The sequence below is a fragment of the Nicotiana sylvestris genome, chromosome 7, assembly GCF_000393655.2.
Source record: "Nicotiana sylvestris chromosome 7, ASM39365v2, whole genome shotgun sequence".
NCBI classification, from domain to species: Eukaryota; Viridiplantae; Streptophyta; class Magnoliopsida; order Solanales; family Solanaceae; genus Nicotiana; species Nicotiana sylvestris.
This window is the reverse complement of record NC_091063.1, coordinates 57,991,569-58,007,357: the sequence shown is the minus strand read 5'-3', so window position 1 is coordinate 58,007,357 and position 15,789 is coordinate 57,991,569.

Here is a 15,789-nt window from a genome sequence, read left to right as displayed (position 1 = left end):
TGGGGGTCTTTTGGGTTTAATTAGGAAAGGGCAGCTGGTGGCCGTTGATCTAAATGATCAACGGCTGGGATTAAAGGAGTTAGGTGGGGATCCGGGTTGGTTCATGTGAATTGGGTTAGGGGGTCGGGTTTGAGTTGCAATTGGTTTGGGGAATTGGGTCTTGATTTGGGCTCAATTTTAGGCTATAATTGAAATAAAATCTGGCTAGATTTTAAATAGCCATTTTCCCATTTATTTTATAAAAAATAGCAAATTAATTTATGAAAATAAATAGAAGTACTAAAATGTTTTACAACATATAATTATCAATTTAAAAATGCTGGACTTAATGTTTATAAATGTAAACACAATTAAATCCCAAAGGAGGCTAATATTGCAATTATACAATTTAGCCTCTAAAAATACTAAATAATTTTATAAAAATATGCAAAAATTCTCTTAGCTATATTTTAGCATAAATGTAAAAGTGAAATAAATGAATCACCAAAAATGATAATTTTGGAAATAATTATTGGGTTTTTATGGATAAAATAGGGAAATAAATTAATTTAAAATCCTTTAAAAATTAAGAAAAAATAATAAAACATTTGGACATACTTATATATGCATACATATTCTGTTTTGAAGATATTTTGCATATTAAAAATATATATAGGGAAATATTGGGTATCAACACCTCCATCCCAATTGTTGTTTCTACACTTCATCTATTTTCTTTGATTGATGAGGGCGATGAGGTCTCCCCCGATGATGGGGATCCAAGGCCTCGCAAAAACGAGAGCCGTGATACCGGAGGGAAAGTCCTAGTAGTTGTTGACTCGCTGGGGGATGAGTTGGGTATAAGAGAGACAACGACGTTTATATAAGAGAAGATGTTGGGCGAGCATCGAGGCCCCGCAACTGGAAGAGGTGACCATGGAGGCGCTGGTGAATATCGAAGGGGAGACGACCATGATATCGATCGGTCGTTTTGCTTTCTAGAACCTCGTTCCCCAAAATAAGACGTCATGTATGTGCTTTTACTGTTTTATGACTCGCGGGGATGGTTAGTTTGGGTTTGAAAGGGTTTGAGTTGAAATCAGAACACTTAGTTTCTTAATATTGACTTTAAAAGGTTAAGTTTAATAGGGTCAAATTTCTAGTAAACGACCTTAGAACCGGAATTTGACAGTCCCAATAGGTTTGTATGAATTTTGGACTTGGGCGTATGTTCGGATCGGGTTTTGGATGATCCGGAAGAGTTTCGGCGCATAAAGTTGAAATTTGGCGCAAAGGTTTTAAAGTTATTTAAATTTGGTTTGGAGTAGATTTTAGAGTTATCGAGGTCTATTTGGGTTTCCGAGCCCATAAATAGTTATGTATGGTGATTTAAGACTTGCACACAAAATTTGGTGTCATTCCGAGTAGTTTAAGTATGATTTGGCGCATTCAGAGTAAGTTGGAAGAATTTGAAGTGCATAAGTTGATTCTATTTGGTTTTGGGTTGTGATCCTCAGTTTTGATGTTGTTTTTCATGTTCCGAGAATGTGAGCGAGTCCGTTTTATGTTTACGAACTTGTTGGTATGTTTGGTCGAGGCCTTGGGGCCCCGTACAGGATTCGAAAGGTCAATGGAGCTCGATTTCTCTTTGGAGAAGGGCTGCTGGTGCCTATCATCTGGTGCGTTCGCACTTGCGGTGGGAATGGCAGCAGGAGCGGCACCGCAGATGTGGCACCTACCTCATAGAAGCAAAAAGAGGAGGGGGATCAGAGCGTCCGTAGAAGTGAAGCTTTTTCAGCAGAAGCGGACACACTTCTGCGATGTGGGGATCGTAGGTGCGGAGGAGCCAGCGTGGGAAAGGTTTGTAGGTGAGATACGCGAGCCACAAAAGCAGGCTCCCTGGTGTGGCGCTTTACCGCAGGTGCACCTAGTACTGGGCTTGGTGCTTTCCGCATAAGCGGACCTTTGTCCGCAGAAGCGACATTGCAGGTGCGGCCTAAGGTCAGTAGAAGCGGAATCGCTAGAGGCAGTGAGGTCTTTTAATGTCGGGACTTAGGCCATTTTAGACTCATTTCTTTCACTTCTTGGGTGATTTTGGAGCTTCTTAGAGAGGGGTTTTCACCTAGCTATTGAAGGTAAGTAATTTCTATCAAATGTAAGTTAAATACATAGATTATAGATAGATTTTAACATGTAAAATTTTGGAAATTATGGGTTTAGTTGAAAAACCTAGGTTTTGATAAAAATGGAATTTAACAACCAAAATGATTATGGAATTGGATGAAAATTATATATTTGAGTTTGTGAGGTTATGGATAACAATTATCTTCGAAAATTTCCAGAATCCGGGCATGTGGGGTCGGGGAATGAATTTTAGGAATCTTCCAATTGGTGTTGGATAATTACTCTAATAGTTAAATTATGAACTTTTGAACATGTATTGATTAATTTATATAACATTTGACTAGTTTCAGATTGTTCGGCACCGAGTTAAAGCTTTAGAACGAATTTGTCGATAGAGACGAGGTAAGTCTCTTGCCTAACCTTGTAAGAGGAAAATTACCCCATATGTGATTTAAATTACTATTTGCTTCTAATTTTTAGGGATAAGTACGCATGAGGTGACGAGAGTCCGTGCTTAGCTATTAATTATGCTTATGTCCGGGTAGCTTAGGACCCAAATCTTAAAATGCTTGTGATGTTTGCACCCTACTTGTTAATTAAAGTACCTAAATTAAATTGGAACTTGATAAAGAAAATGTAAGAGACCAAATTTCACTTACTTGAGCTTTGGCGGGTTACTTGACCGTTAATCAAAATTGTGCTTCTTTGTGTATTAGCCTTATATTAGCTTTTAAATCGGATGTTCATAAAGTATCCTCTCTTCTTGTGGAGCGGGCCGCACGCCTCGGCAGTAGAATAGATACATCTATGGTTCGTGCGGCTCGACCCTCGGCAATATACACATTATTCTGGATCGGGTCGTACGACCTCGGCATAAGTCATGCGTAATAGTACTCGGAGCCTAATTATACTTATATTATTTTATATCTTGAGAGGTTATAATTATTAAAGATAGAAATTGACCTGGAATTTACTATTAGTGAAAGAATTATTTATTCACTGCTTGTTATTGAGTTATCATTATTGTTTAGATAACTCATGCTTATTTAGAATTTCTGTATTTTATTTTTAGCCCTTAGTTAGTGTCGAAGTCAACTCCTCGTCACTACTTCTTCGAGGTTAGAATAGATACTTACTAGGTACATGTTGTTTATGTACTCACGCTACACTTCTGCACTAACTATGCAGGATCTGAGGCAGGTGCATTTGGCAGTCATACCAGTGTGCAACCCCATTACCTCGAGGCCTAGTGGTGAGCTGCTTCCTGAGCCGTTCTGCAGCACCTAGAGTCTCTCTTTTGTATCTATTTTCTATCTACTTTATTTCAGACAGTTGTTAGAGTTTTGTGTATTCTACTAGTTGCTCATATACTTTTGACACCAGGTCTTGGCACACATACTACTAGACTTTATGATTTTGGAGTATTATGTCACTATATTTGCCCAGTCAGTTCCCTTCATTTTATTTTATTAAATTTTCTACTCCTTAATATTTATAAATGGAATTTAATTACTTGGAAACATATTAAAAAGAGTAATCACATGGTCAGTTCACCGTTGGCTTGGCTAGCGGCGATGTTGGGCGCCATCAAGGACTATTGGAAAAATTGGATCGTGACAACATGGTGTCAAAGCACTAGGTTCACGTAGGTCTCACAAGTTATAAGCAGGCCTAATAGAGTCTTGTGGATCGGTGCAGAGACGTCTGTACTTATCTTCGAGAGGCTATTGGCTGTTAGGAAACTACTCTTTCTTCATCTCCTATCGTGCATTTGATGTTATGCTAAGTATATTTCTCTTATTCTCTCATAGATGGTAAGAACGCGCGCAACAGATGTACCCAACCTTGGAGGAGTTGCTCCCCCTATTGCTAGAGGCCGAGGGAGGGCTTCTGCCCGTAGTAGAGGACTAGGACGTCCCAAAGTTTCTCTAGCTATGCCACCAATGAATCCAGTGGAGGATCCTATTATTGAAAAGCAGTGCGAGGTGCCTGCATCGGAGCCAGGCCCAGTGGATTTAATTTCCGAGCCAGGATTTCAGGAGGTCATGGGTTGTATGTTGCGGTTCATGGATTCTATTACTCGGGCTGGTTTGTTTCCAGCGAATCCAGCCATATCTCAGGCGGGAGGGAGAGCATAGATCCCTATCGCTCAGGCTCCAGGGCATGCAGCTGTCGTGTATCAGACCTCGAGCGCACTACCCGTGGGCAGAGTTCAGCTAGTTGCAGCGGTTATACCTGAGTCTAGGCCAGTTGCGGCCTGCGAGCCGCAGATGCTATTGGACAAATGGACTAGGCTTCATCCTCCTGTCTTTGGAAGTGAGCGACATGAGGACCCCCAGAACTTTATTGATTGGTGCAGGGACAGACTGCACAATATGAGGATATTAGAGTCACATGGGGTGGACTTTACCACTTTTCAGCTGGAGGGCAGGGCCCGTATATGGTGGCAACCCTATCTTCTCGGCAGACTAGTAGGTTCTCCTCCCATGACTTAGGATCAGTTCACACCCTTCTTTTTGGACATATATATTCCATCCTCTCAGAGGGAAGAGTAGTGGTTTTAGTTCGAGCAGCTTTAGTAGGGCCAAATGTCGATGACCGACTATGAGGAGAGATTCTTTGAGTTATCTCACCATGCACTTATGTTACTTCCCATCGATGCAGAGAGAGTGGGGAGATTTGTTGCAGGTTTGCACTCTAGTATCCAGGCCTCCATGGCCCGAGAGGTTGAGATGGGGACTTCATATGAGCTAGTTGTAAAGATATCTCAGAGGATCGAGGGTGTTCGTTAGCAGAGCTGAGAGTAGGTAACGAGGTATAAGAGGTTTCGATATTCGGGAGGATTCAGTAGTGCCCCGGCTAGGGGCAGAGGTTAGTTTGTGAGGGGTCAGTCTAGTAGGCCCACATATCCAGCATCGCCGCCTCATCGGGTGCTCTAGTGCGGCCTTATTTCAGTGCCATGCCAGAGAGTTCATATCGCCCACCAGTTATTCAGGGTTCCTCTAGTGGGTATTCAGGCCATCAGGGTTAGACTTTAGGTCAGCAATCCGTCGTACTGAGAGGTTGTTTCGAGTGCGGGATCTTGGTCATGTGAGGATGTTCTACTCCAGGCTTCGGGGCAAGGCAGTGCAGCAGAGCCAGCAACCTATTATGATGACAACACCAGCTACCACACCAGTCGTCCGACCGCCTAGAGACGGAAGGCAGGTGGGTAGGGGTCGTCCTAGAGGTGGAGGCCAGGCAGGTGTAGGCCAGGCAGGTGGCACTCTGATAAGTAGGGATTTGACTACTTATTTTCACTCTTTTAATTTCGTGTTAGCTCAAAAATTGCTTAAAGGTATTCCCGAAAACTAATGAAATATGCTTTCTTGTAGGAGTGTTGGAATATGAGCTAAAGAGAAGAAAATCAACTCAAGAAGGAGCAATTTTGGACAAGGACCAAAACAAGGCTAAAAGAGCAAAATGTGGACCGCACAATATTGAATGCAGCCGCAGAACATCAGGTAGCCTCTGTCAGTTTTCCTTTACAAAGTGCGGACCGCACAATTATAGTGTAGCCGCAGAATATGAGGTTTAGAGAGATTTACTGTTGGGCCATGAAGAAGTGCGCACCACTATTGTGCAGCCGCAGAATCAAGAGCGCGACTGCACTTAAAAATGTGCGGTCCGCGAAAGTCCCTCATGCCAAAGCCCAAGATCAACAAATGCGGTCCACACTATTATTGTGCGGCCACAGAATCAAGAGTGCGGCAGCACATAGAAATGTGCGGTCCGCAGAAGTTGAAGAAGTGCAGCCGCAACCCAGAATTGTGCGGCCACGGAAATTTAATTTGTCAAGTTAAGTTTCAAAGTGCGGGCCGCAAATAGAATTGCGTGTCCGCACAACATCTATATGGGCAATTTTGTACGATAATTTCAATTGGGTATAAATAGATCTTTTTGTCATTTTTAGGTTAAGTTTTGTGCACCTCAGAATAGATAGCCGTTTTTCTTTACTGTATTGGGTAACTTTGTAATAGTTTAACATTTTAACATTATATTTTCTTCCCTTAATCATCTATTATGAATTTTATCTTAGATTCTTCTTTAATTTCTAATTTTCCATGAGTAGCTAAATTTTTAGCTAGGGTTGTGACCCGATCCTAGTGTGGGTACCTAATGGGTGTTTGATTTAGGGCTTGTTTGTGATTAGTGATATTTAGCCTAGTTCTTGCTTGAATTTAAGAATTAATGGTTGCAAACATTGATTCATGCCTAATTGACTTAGTTTCAACTTGAGAAAGAGAGACTAAGTCTAGGAAAGCTTGGCTAACAAGGAACTGGGGTGAACTCGAGAAATTGATAGCCCCAATTAAAGGGTTGAATCTAGAGATAGTAAGACCCGACTTGAGCATTTATCAATTGTTTTGTGCAATATGCATTTGGACTTGAGAAAGCCAAATTGGGCAAAATCACTCTAACTACTGAGAGGTATTGAGTGGGTAATTATGTGTGATTGCTATATTACGACCCCGATCAATCAAACTTTTCCTAGAGCCTACAACCCGTTAGGTAACCACCTAGGTGGAAGTCACGACCCTATATCTTTTATAACCTGAAAAACAACAATATCAAAAACATTGTCTCTTAGATTTTCAATTACGAGCATTAGCATACAAACTAGAAGTAGAAAAGAAACAACTGAATATGTGGAAGTGCAATCTTGGGCACGTCATACATTAGACTAGGTATACACCTAATCCTACATAAATCTCTATGTGGAATCGACCCCGACTCGTGTTGGGTATTTATAATTGCATCGACCACCTCACAATCCCAATTAGTGGTGTGAGTTTGGGCGACATCAATTTTTGGCATCGTTACCGAGGAGATAAAAATGGATTTAGCTATATATTTGGTTTTGTGTGTGATTTGTCTTCTTTTCTTTCCGGTTACTAATCTCTTTGTGAAACAATTGCAGGTGATAAAATGGCTCTCAACAACAATGATCCTCTTGGAAACATGCCATTGGGGGAGGATGTGGATGATGACCAAGTTGATGAGGTTCCTCTTGAACCTCAAGCAAATAGACGAGGCCTTCTGCCTCAAGATAATGTTCCTTTTCCACCCCCACCTCCTCCAAGAGCGGCGGCACACCGGGTGTTGCCGAATGAAGGATACGCAAGTGCATAGTCCCACCCCGTATTAGGGCAGGAAACTTTCAAATCACAAATGTCATGCTTACACTATTGGAACAATAGGGATTCTTCACCGAGGCTCCGAGTCAAAATTCATACAAGCACTTGAAAGGGTTTGTTGACACTTGATAGGGGAGTAAACAGACCAACGTCTCTGAGGATATTTTACGGTTGAGGCTATTCCCTTTCTCTATACGGGGGAAGACTTTGGACTAGTTAGAGAGATTGCCAAATCATTCTATCCATATATGTGATGAATTGGCCGAGAAATTTATTGCCAAGTTTATTTCTCCCGGGCATATGGCAACTCTAAGGGATGAGATTCTAGCTTTCAAACAAGAACCCAACGAGCCTTTACATGAAATATGGGAAAGGTACCGAACAATGGTCAAAAAGTTCCCCAACAATGACATGACTGAGGCTATGATTCAACAAACTTTCTATAGGGGGATCAACACTACAAATCAATTCATGGTCAACCAACTTGCCGATGGTTCGTGTCAACACCATATGAGAAAGCTTGTGATATCTTAGCTGAAATAGCGGATACTTCATCGGCATGGCAAAGTAGAGCGAATGTGCCTCAAGGTGATCCAAATGTGATTCACCTCTACAAAGAGTTACATGATCATGGGCAAGCAATTGCCGAGTTGACCACCACAATGAATCAATTGGCCAAAGCTCAACTATAACAAGTGCGTATGAAGCTAGTAAATGCAATGGAGGGAGTTAATTTGATGGTGAACAAGAGGAGGCAAAGAGGTCCTCAAGTACAAAACTGGGTTGAAAATTATGTGCAAAATGATAGTGGATTTGATCAAGATGGACAATAAAATAAGAAAGAGGAGGAAGTACAATATGTGAACAACTTCCAAGGGTAAAGAAACAACATCAAGGCCCAAGTAAACAACAATGGCGACCACAAGGAAATCAAGGAAATATTAATTCTAGCAATCAAGGTGGTTGGAACAATCAAAACAACCAAGGGAATTAGAACAATCAAGGAAATTAGAATGGTAAAAATAACCAAGGAAATTGGAGCGGCAATAATCAAGGCTATTAGGGAGGTGACAACCAAGGAGGGTGGAACAACAACAACAACCGGGGGTTAGGTTTTCAAAGGCCCCCAATGTTTCAACAACTGAGCAATTCACTTCCCTATCCTTCTCAAGGTCCGAGCTCTTCCAACAATGAGATGGGACAAATCGAGAACATGTTTAAACAAATGATGGAGAAGAATGTCGACTCTGATGCTCAACTTGCCTCTCATAACACTTATATTCGGAATTTGGAAGTTCAATTGGGCCAAATCTCACAAGCTTTGAACACTCGTCCTAAGGGGGAACTACCAAGTGATATGGTAGTGAACCCAAAGTGTGGGAATAACATGGGACATGCCATGTCCATGACTACAAGGAGTGGAAAAGGTGGAGATGCAACCACCTCAAGCCAAACGAAAATTGTGGATGAGGAACAATTGGTACAAGAAAATGAGATGCCAAGCAATGAAGTGCAAGCAAATGATAAGGTGAGAATTGATATTGAAGACAATGTGGAGGAGACTCAAGAAAAAGTGAACCCATCTAGGGAACACGTAATTGACATGCTGAAACTGGTAGTGCCAAAGGCTAAGGCACCAATGCCAAGTCCTCCTCCTCCATACCCTCAAAGGCTTGCAAAGCAAAATAGTGAGAACCAATTCAAAAAGTTTATTGACATGATGAAGAGTTTGTCTATCAACGTACCATTTGTTGAGGCTTTAGAGAAAATGCCAGGTTATGCAAAGTTCATAAAGGGCTTGGTGACCAAGAAGAGGTCGATGAGTTGTGAGACTATCAAGATGACACATCAAGTGAGTGCTATTTTGCATTCAATAGCTCCGAAATTGAAATATCCCTACGCTTTCACAATCCTTTGTACCATTGGAAGCGCCGACTTTGCCAAAGCTTTATGTGATCTTGGAGCAAGTATCAACTTGATGCCCTACTCAGTGTTCAAAACTTTGGGAATTGGGCAACCAAGACCCATATCCATGAGGTTACAAATGGTGGATCGTATAATGAAGAGACCTTTGGGTATTATTGATGATGTGTTGGTTCGTGTTGACAAGTTCATCCTCCCAAAGGACTTTGTGATTCTTGATTGTGAAGTGGACTATGAGATGCCTATTATTTTGGGTAGCCTTTCCTTGCTACGAGGAAGGCTCTTGTTGATGTGGAAGCCGGTGAGCTCACTTTCCGGGTGGTTGATGAAAAGGTGGTCTTCCATGTGTGCAAATCTATGAGGTAAACAAATAGCAATGAAGTTTGTTCGTTTATGGATTTGGTGACCGATATGATTATTGATGATGCTAGTGCCACAATGAATGTTGAAGATAATTGGGAAGCCATTTTGCTCAACCTTGATGATGAGGAGGAGAAAGAAGGCTATATGGAATGTGTGAATGCATTGCAAATAATGCGTTTGTACACTTATGAACCCTTCAAGTTATCCTTGGATCTTGAAAACCGAAAGACTCCTCCCAACAAAGCCCTCAATCGAGGAGCCTCCCACTTTGGAGTTAAAGCCACTGCCTCCGCATCTCAGGTATGAATTCCTTGGCCCTTCTTCTACTTTACCAGTTATTCTTTCCTCTTATTTGACTAACATGCAGGTAGAGTCCACATTGGAGGTGCTACAAAGGAGAAAGAGAGAAATTGGATGGACATTGGCGGATATCTGAGGCATAAGCCCCGCCTTTTGCATGCACAAGATTATTTTGGAGGAGGGTGCCAAACCCTCCGTTAAACATCAAAGGAGGATAAATGAAGCAATACAAGAGGTGGTCAAGAAGGAGAACATAAAGTGGTTGGATGTCAGGGTTGTTTACCCCATTTCCTTTAGTTCATGGACTTCTCCAGTGCAATGTGTCCCAAAGAAAGAGGGCATGACTGCGGTTACCAATGACAAGAACGAGTTGATTCCTACAAGAATGGTGACCAGATGGAGGGTGTGTATGGACTGTCGCAAGCTCAACAAAGTCACAAGAAAGGATCATTTTCCATTTCCCTTCCTTGATCAATGCTTGATAGGTTAGTCGACCGTGCTTTCTATTGTTTCCTCGAGCGGTATTCCGGATACAATCAAATTCTCATTGCTCCGGAGGATCAAGAAAAGACCACGTTCACATGTCCCTATGGTACTTTCGCATTCTCGCAGATGCCATTTGGGTTATGCAATGTACCGATGACTTTTCAACGATATATGATATCTATTTTCACCGACATGGTGGAGGATATTCTTGAGGTCTTCATGGATGATTTTTCTGTGGTTGGAAATTCTTTTGATGAGTGCTGGAACAACTTGGACAAGGTTTTGGCAAGATGTGGGGAAACTAACTTGGTTTTGAATTGGGAGAAATGTCACTTCATGGTAGAGGAAGGCATAGTCCGCGGCCACAAAATTTCAAAGCATGGTATTGAGGTCGACAAGGCCAAAATTGAGGTGATCTCCAAACTCACTCCCCTACATTCGTGAAGGTAGTGAGGAGCTTCTTGGGTCATACGGGGTTCTATCGCCGATTTATCAAGGATTTTTCCAAAGCGGTGAACCCCTTGTGTAAGCTTTTAGAGAAGGATGCCAAATTTCATTTCAACGAAGATTGCATGAAGGCATTCAAGTTGTTTAAGTTCAAGTTGACTACTACTCTTATTATTACCGCACCAGATTGGAGCTTGCCTTTTGAGCTCATGTGTGATTCAAGTGTTGTAACGGTTGGAGCGGTGTTGGTCAACGTATCCACAAAATCTTCCATCCAGTCTACTATGCTAGCAAGACCATAAATGATGCCCAAGTCAACTACACAGTGATCGAAAAAGAGCTCCTTGCTATTGTTTTTGCTATGGAGAAGTTCTGCCCATACTTGATGGGTACAAAGGTTATTGTTCACACCGACCATGCGGTGCTTCGATATTTGATAAGCAAGAAAGATTCTAAGGTAAGGTAAATGCGGTGGGTGCTTCTATTGCAAGAGCTAAATCTAGAGATTCAAGACCGCAAGGGTAGTGAAAACCAAGAGGCAGACCACTTGTCTCGTTTGGAGGAGGAGGGGAGGCCACATGACGGTCTTGAGATAAATAATTCATTTCCCGGCGAGCAACTCCTAGCCATTTCAATGACTGGGATGCCATAGTTCGCGGACTTAGCAAACTATATTGTTAGTAGCATTGTACCGAATGAGTTATCTTCAAACTAATGGAAGAAGCTCAAACGGGATTGCCTTGATTATTATTGGGATGAGTCATACCTCTTCCGCATTTGCACCGATGGTGTGATTTGACGATGTATACCTAAGGAGGAACAAGTGGGAATTCTTGAGGCTTGCCACTCTTCACCGTATGGTGGTCACCATGGTGCAGCAAGAACGGCGGCAAAAGTTTTGAGTTGTGGATTTTAGGCCTACTCTCTAAAAGGATACTAGTGATCTTGTCAAATATTGTGATGAATGCCAAAGGGCTGGTGGAATCTCAAAGAAGAACGAAATGCCTCTCACCACCATTTTGGAGATAGATATTTCCTATGTGTGGGGTATTAATTTCATGGGTCCGTTTTTAAGCTCTTATGGGAACACCTACATTCTAGTCGTGGTTGATTATGTGTCTAAGTGGGTCGAGGCTGCTGCTTTGCCCAACAATGAAGTGAGGAGTGTGGTGGAATTCTTGAAGAATAACATGTTTACAAGATTCGGTACTCCAAGGGCCATAATAAGTGACGGAGGTTCGCATTTTTACAACAAGGCTTTTGATACGTTACTCAAAGGTATGGTGTCACTCACAAAGTATCGATCCCCTATAATCCTCAAGCAAGCGGACAAGTTGAAGTCTCCAACCAGGAGATCAAGAGTATTTTATCAAAGAATGTTAATGCCAACCGGACGGATTGGTCGAGAAAACTTGATGATGCTCTATGGGCTTATACGATGGCCTACAAAACACCGACCAGAATGTCTCCATACCAGTTGGTATTTAGGAAGGCGTGTCATCTTCCGGTGGAACTTGAGCATAAGGCCATGTGGCTTTGAAGAAGTTGAACCTTGAGTGGAATCGCGCCGCCAACTTAAGGGTGGCACAATTTAATGAGCTTGATGAATTCCGGTACCATTCCTACACAAGCTTGTCCCGATACAAGGAGAATATGAAGTACCTCCATGAAAAGTAGATCCATAACAAGGGGTTTAAAGAAGGTGATCTCGTGCTATTGTTCAATTCCCGGTTACAGATGTTCCCGGACAAGTTGAAGTCTAAATGGAGTGGCTCATTTGAAGTGGTGAATGTGACCCCCTTTGGTGCTTTGGATTTGAAAAATAAGAATGATGAGGTATTTAGAGTCAATGGGAACCTGGTAAAATACTATCTTGGCAAGGTTGATGATGGCCACATTATGGCGGTTCTTCATTTCAAATGATTGGTAATCTCCAATGTGTCGCGACATTAAATCAGGCGCTTCTTGGGAGGCAACCCATGTGTCTTTTTCTTTTTCTTCTTCATTAGATGGACTTTGTTTTATGCTAACTAGTTTTGAATTGTATGCAGGAATGGGTGTGCATGAAAAAATTTGGCTAAGTGTTGCAACTCTGTGGACCACACAATCATCTGCGGCCTCACAATTCTGTATGTGATCGCACAACTGGAAGATCAAAAGTGCAAGCTCTCTGAAGATTGGCTTGTCAAATTTCATAGCCAATTTGCGGTCGCACTCACTTTTATGCGGACCATAGAGTTCTATCAAGGGTCTAGGTAAAGAGTGCGGACTGCACTCAAAATTGTGCGGCCGCACTCAACTTAATTCTTGAATGACTTGGTCAACCTATAAATAGAACCTTAGTGCACTATTCACAACTTTACACACTCTGAGTTCTTGAGGACTAAGAAAGCACAGTGCACATCCAATTGTTTCACATTTCACACTCATTTCATCAATCTAGATCATTCCTTGCTTCCTTCATTACTGGTATGTTTGTAGAGTTCTATCAAGGGTCAAGGTAAAGAGTGTGGACCACACTCAAAATTGTGCGGCCGCACTCAACTTAAATCTGGAACGACTTGGTCAGCCTATAAATAGAACCTTAGTGCATTATTCATAACTTTACACACTCTTGGTTCTTGATGCCTAAGCAAGCACAATGCACATCCAATTGTTTCACATTTGATACTCATTTCGTCAATCTAGATCATTCCTTGCATACTTCATCACTGGTATGTTCATTACATTCTTAAATTTTTCAATTTCTCTTAGTTTTTATTCTTTTGTGTTAGGGTTATTTTTAGGCCTAATATGTTAATTGATTAGTCATGTGTTCTTAGAATCAGTTGGGTAATATCATATATGTTCATTGGGGCTTAGGTAGATCGTTAATCATGTTTAATTGCTAAAACCATGGCTAATTTGTGAAAAATTGCATGAACCCTGAAGTACTACTACGTAATTTCAAATTGTGCGGCTGCACACACTTTTGTATGGTCCGCACTCTTAAAGTTTAAGGCAAAAGTGTGCATGAAAAGTGCAGAACACACTTAAAATTTTGTGGTCCGCAATAATTTGTGCGGTCCACGAAAAAGTATATGGGACCACACTGTTGAATGCTCAGAGAACAACAGTCTGAACCTGGGGTTGTGCGGCCGCACCCAAAATTGTGCAGCCCGCAATACAAGATGTGCGACCGTGATTTAAATTGTGTGGTCTGCACATGGCAGTCTGTGGCCGCACTCAATTTTTGTATGGTCCGCACTGCCTCTTGTGTAGTCTGATTTCCTACAACTATCATTTATGCATATATGTACATTGTGAACTTGAACTCTGACTGACTTATATGCCTTGTATTGCAGACAATGGTTCGTTCAAGAGGTAGAGACAACACATCTAAAAGGAGAGGTGAATCCTCCCAAGGCCGGGGCAAAGGTACTCAAGCTTTGGGAGTGCAATCTAAACCAATCACCAAAAAGCCAACAACTGGGAGAGGCCAGGCCTCTGTACTCTCTGAGTCTAGTTCATATGCTGTGTATAGGGATGCTTCAGAGGGAAAATCTATGGAAGGGTAGCCGGAAACCCAATCACAGCAAGTTCATGGGAGATGCCAACTCCGTGATGGACCCTCCACCTTAGCAAGTTCTTTTGAGGGTTCAGAGGCAGGCAACAGGGCTCAGAGCCCTCGTCTACACATACTCCTCCTGCACCAATTTATTTAGATGATGATGATGATGATGATGTCCCGGATGATGGTAGAGGAGGGGACACTCAAGTGGGCGGCCTTGAGAGGTCGAAGAAGAAGAAAATATAAGAGGATCAGTTTGTGAGTTTGACGGCCTTCACAAGGTTCAGAGAGTGGTGGCCCCAGAGATCGCTCACACTTGAGTTACAGTTCTTAATTAAGATTTGGATAATCACAATCCAAATGTCTTTAGATAGTTCCGAGAGCGAAATGGGTGGAGGTGGTTCACCCAAAGTGTCACCAATGCAAAGGAGCACTTGGTTAAAGAATTTCATGCCAATGTGGCTCATATAAAGAAGGGTACCAAGATAACAAAGGTGAGAAATTTGAAGGTCAAATTTGACTCCTGCTCTTTGAACATTTTTGTGGGATTTGAAGAAGTAGAGACAGTCCAGTATTTGGAAAGCTTGCTAAGAGTGATGCAGCTCCCCCGTGGCTAGCTGATATTTTGGCTACTCGGGGACCACCACCACCGTGGATCACAATATAGGTTCCTATCCTCCTGGCCACCCTATATTTTGAAGCTAAAGGGTGGCAGACCTTTGTGATAGCTGTATTAGTCTGTGTTTGAATGAGAACAATCTCCCTCTTCCTCGAGCAGTTCTGGCGGTTTCTATTATGGCTGGGTACCCAATTAATGTGGGTGCCATAATGTCAACCAACATCACATTAGCTCTCCAAAAAGGTGAAAGATACTAGCCTTATCCAAACACCCTCATAGAGTATTTCAACGATGCAAAGGTGGAATCGAGGCCATATGATACAAAGGTAAAGGCCAAGAAGCCCTTCTCATAGTACCACCTGCAATGTGCTGACAACCCAAAGTTTAAAGGTAAGGCAACTACCTCCGCTAGCTAGTCTGAGGAGCCAATAGTAGTGGTTAGAGATTAAGCTACTGAGCCTTCCATAGTTACCATGCCTTCCATAGCAGTTGAGCCTTCCACCAGGAAAGATGACATGCCACCACCTCTATCTTCTAGACCATCTACTTCAGTGCCAGTGCCTGCCTCTTCCACATATTCACTCATTGCGCTACAAGTCTCCCAAACATTAGCGAGTCTCAACAACTGGATGCAGACAGCTACTTCAAAGATATCTGACATATCCAGTGCTATTGTAGCATAGTTGTCTACCCCAACAGGACCTCAGGTACCTCCGTTAGTAGAGGAAACATTGTCATAGATCCTGGAATCAGAAGACCATTATGTAGACTCTAGTGGCACATGGAGAAGTCATTGAGGAGTTGGGAAAACAGGTGAAGAA